Source organism: Neophocaena asiaeorientalis, unplaced genomic scaffold (assembly GCF_003031525.2).
Source record: "Neophocaena asiaeorientalis asiaeorientalis breed wild unplaced genomic scaffold, Neophocaena_asiaeorientalis_V1.1 scaffold280, whole genome shotgun sequence".
In the NCBI taxonomy this organism is placed as follows: Eukaryota; Metazoa; Chordata; class Mammalia; order Artiodactyla; family Phocoenidae; genus Neophocaena; species Neophocaena asiaeorientalis.
Window position 1 is genome coordinate 4,307,475 of NW_020185321.1, and position 4,388 is coordinate 4,311,862.

The following is a 4,388-nucleotide window of genomic DNA, read 5'->3' on the forward strand; positions in this document are numbered from 1 at the left end:
TCCCGGACCGGGGCACGAACCCGTGTCCCCTGCATCGGCAGGCGGACTCTCTACCACTGTGCCACCTGGGAAGCCCCACTGGATAGTTTTTTAAACCATATTGAGATTTTGTCTGTTTTGGGTGAATTCCTGGCCCAGATCAAGGGTGACCACTAACTCCTGGCCAAATGCTCGGATAATTCTTTCCTTTTATAAGACAGACAGTTGAAAAAAAGGATTTTTGAAGAAACTGTCCTTTTATCTTCTATTAAGGTACTTCCATTCAAGATACTAAATAATATTTCTGGCCAATTTAGCAGAAAAGGAATTTTATTTAAAGAGTTGATGGGCAGACTACAGGCTGAGCTTTCCAGACCTACACCCTAGACCGTGACAGAATGACCTGGACTGGGAAACTGCTGCCCCTTTCACAAAGCCCTGCTGCCCTCAACCCTGTCTGTCATCAGGCGGCCTTCACCCCATCTTCTCCTGGGCTGCCTGCATTTGAGTTGTCCTCTAGCTTGGTCACATGCCTTCCTCAAAACAGGGAAAAGTCAGGACTTGTATTTTTGTTGTTGTTGTTGTTTTTGCGGTACGCGGGCCTCTCCCTGTTGTGGCCTCTCCCATTGCGGAGCACAGGCTCCGGACGCGCAGGCTCAGCGGCCATGGCTCGTGGGCCCAGCCGCTCTGCGGCATGTGGGATCTTCCTGGACCGGGGCACGAACCCGTGTCCCCTGCATCGGCAGGCGGACTCTCAACCACTGCGCCACCAGGGAAGCCCAGGACTTGTATTTTTTATTCCTATAAAGAGAAGACAAACTGCACCCATGAATGCTCAAAGAAAGGAATACCCTGACTGTAGAAAGTGACCATACAGGTGCAAATGTCCACTTAAAATAAATAATAGAAATTGTCAGCACTTCTCATCTTCCTATTGGTGAAGTGGAAATTGTTTATTTTTTAATTCCAAAAGTGAATGCCCACTTCTCTCCCACTTTTGTAGAGGTGATAGAAAGATGCTCTTCAACAGTCAAGCTCTGTTGAAGCCCCTGCTGACTCACCTCCTTTCTTATTTTTTTTGCGGGGGGGCACCTCACGGCATATGGGATCTCAGTTCCCCGACCAGGAATCAAACCTGTACCCGCTTCAGTGGAAGCCTGGAGTCCTAACCACTGGACCGCCAGGGAATTCCCCCACCTCCTTTCTTAATATAGCTGACGGAAAGTGAGCTATATTCCCATCAGAGGCACTTCCTCTATTACAAAAGAGCAAGCACACTAGTCTGTAGAGAGGAAAATTCTAGGTGGCAGACCCTCTCAGGCTAGCTTGTCTTCACGTGAATGATCTTTTAGCAGTGGGCCCACTGAGTTCCTCTTGGCCAGCTGCCAAGTCTCATGTCTTCCCTTAGGCGGGAGCACCTGACATATGTCAGTTGGCCATGTGTCCCTTGGCCCTGACTTGCTCTGCTCATCACTGCCACTGTCATCACTTACAGCTTCCACTTATCCTGTGGCTGCCAGTTGTTGCAAGTCTTGAGCAGTACATTAGAGTTCTGCAGAGGAACAGAACCAATAGGATATGTCTATGTATCTCTATACAGATACATGAGGAGATTTATTATGGGAGCTGGCACACATCATTATGGAGGCTGAGAAATCCCACGATATGCTGTCTGCAAGCTGGAGACTCAGGAAAGCCAGGGCTATAATTCAGTTTGAGTCTGAAGGCCTGAAAACTAAGAGGCCACTGGTGGGAGGCCCAGAGTCTAAAGGCTTGAGAGCCAGGAGCTCTGATGTCCAAGGGCAGGAGAAGATGGATGTCCCAGCTCAAGAAGAGAAAAAATTCACCCTTTCTCCACCTTTTTGTTTTCTTCAAGCTCTCATCAGATTGGATGATACCCACCCACATTGTTGAGGGCAGATCTTTACTCAGTTTACTGATTCAAATGCTATTCTCTTCTGAAGCACCCTCACAGATAATCCTAGAAAAAATGTTTTCCCAGCTGTCTGGGCATCCCTTAGCCCGGTTAAGTTGACACGTAAAATTAACCATCACAAGCAGCCCTTCAGGTGAGACTGAAGCAGCTTTCAACATCCTCATTCTGTACTTCCTCAAATACAAACTGTATCACAATTTGATGATTCGTGTGAGTTTGTCAGGAGGTCCAAACCCAACGAAATCATGAATTAAGTCAGACACTTCAAGTCTCACACATGCAAGCACTCCTTACGTTGTTCCAAGGACTCCACGATAATGTCAGTGTCAAATTTGTTGCTAAATTGCTTCTGAAATTCCAGAATGGGGCAGCAGTTAACATCTTGAACATTCCTCTTAAGTAATAAGGCTTCATGCTGCAATCACACTTTGATCAAGAGGCTGTAATAGGTTATATTAGGATGTAAACAGATGACACGTTGGAGAGAGCTCAGTAACTGTTGGAGGAAATCTTGCTGTGTTAGCAAGAATAAGATTTGTTTTTTTTAATTTTTGGCTGCACCACGGGGCGTACAGGATTTTATTAGTTCCCTAACCAGGGATCACACCGGTGCCCCCTACAGTGGAAGCGTGGCGTCTTAATCACTGGACTGCCAGGGAAGTCCCCAAGAAGAATTTTGAAGTTTGTTTCTTCTTGCAATAATTTAGAAATGTATCCTGGGAAACATTAGCTAAAATAACAAGTATCTACCAAGTCATCCAGCCTCTTTGGCTAGACCTGAAGTAAACAGCAAGACTGGACTTCACAGCACCTTTAAAGCCATCAGATTGGCAGTGATAAACCAGAAGTAAACTGGTTTCACCTCCAGGTCCTCGCTGGGGCTGGAGCCAAACATCAGGAGGCACCTGTGTCCTCTTTCTTTTTTCCTTTTTAACTATTTATTTATTTATTTTGGCTGTGCCAGGTCTTAGTTGCTGCATGCGGGATCTTCATTGTGGCATGTGGGCTTCTTAGCTGCGGCATTCAGACTTCTTAGTTGTGGCATGCGAACTCTTTAGTTGCAGCATGCATGTGGGATCTTGTTCCCCAACCAGGGATTGAACCCAGGCCTCCTGCACTGGAAGCACAGAGTCTTACCCACTGGAACACAGGGGAAGTCACTTTCTTTTTCTTTTTTTTCTCTTTTTTTTTTACATACCATGGTATGAAGCCTGAAATAGTGCTTCTGCAACATGCTTTTTTAAGTCCAGTTTATTGAGGTATAATTTACATATAGTAAAATTCATCTTCCTTTGGTGTACAGTTCTGAGTTTTGACAAATGTATACAGTCATGTAACAAGCACAAGTGAGATATACAGCATTTTCATCACTCCAACAAGTTCCTGGCACCTTTTGTGGTCAACCTCTGCCCCCTAAACCCCTAAACCCAAACCCTGGCAACCATCCATTTGATTACTAAAAGTTCACCTTTTCCAGAATGTGGCCTTTTGTGTCTGGCTTCTTTCACTTAGCACGATGTTTTTGAAATTCACCTATGTGTGCCACAGGCATTTAAAAAACTTTATTACCGAAAATTTCGAACATATAAAAGTCAAATAGCGTAAGAGACCACCCTGTGCCTGACACCAAATTTGAACAATTATCAACCCAGGGCCCATTTAATTTCATCTACAGTCCCGCCCATCATGTAGCAAATCCCAGATATATCATTTCATCTATAGGCATTTCGATGTGTCTTCTCTAAAAATTTAGGGCTTTCTTGGGGGGGAAGGGATAAACTGGGAGACTGGGATTGACATATACACACTGCTATATATAAAATAGATAACTAATAAGAACCTACTGTACAGCACAGGGAATCCTACTCAATAGTGGCCTATATGGGAAAAGCATCTTAAAAAAAAAAAAAGAGTGGATATATGTATATGTATAACTGACTCACTTTGCTGTACACCTGAAACTAACAACATGGTAAGTCACCTATACTCCAATAAAAATTTTAAAAATAATTTAGAAAATAAATAAAAATTTAGAACTTTGTGTTTTTGTTTTTTGGGGGAGGTGCTTGTTAACGACAGTACTATTATCCAACTTATTTTATTTTATTTATTTATTTTTCACGCACCGAATGGCATGCGGGATCTTAGTTCCCCCATCCGGGATCCAATCCACGCCCCCTGCAGTGGACGCGCGTAGCCCTAACCGTTGGACCGCCAGAGATGTCCCATATCCCACTTATTTTAGATAAAACTTTTTGGCAAGACTAGTTCACGGTAGAGGGTGCCAACTTCCTTTAGCAGCGCGCACTACGAGCCAAAATGCCTTGCCGCTCCGGGATCTTCACCGGGCTACAAACTGTATCCCCGGAAGCGGTCTGAAGGGGGCGGGGCCGTCGCTCAGGCGTAGGCAGTGCGCGTGCACAGAGCGGCGCACCCTCTCGGCTGCCGTAGTTCGCCTCTTCGCTTGGGCGCC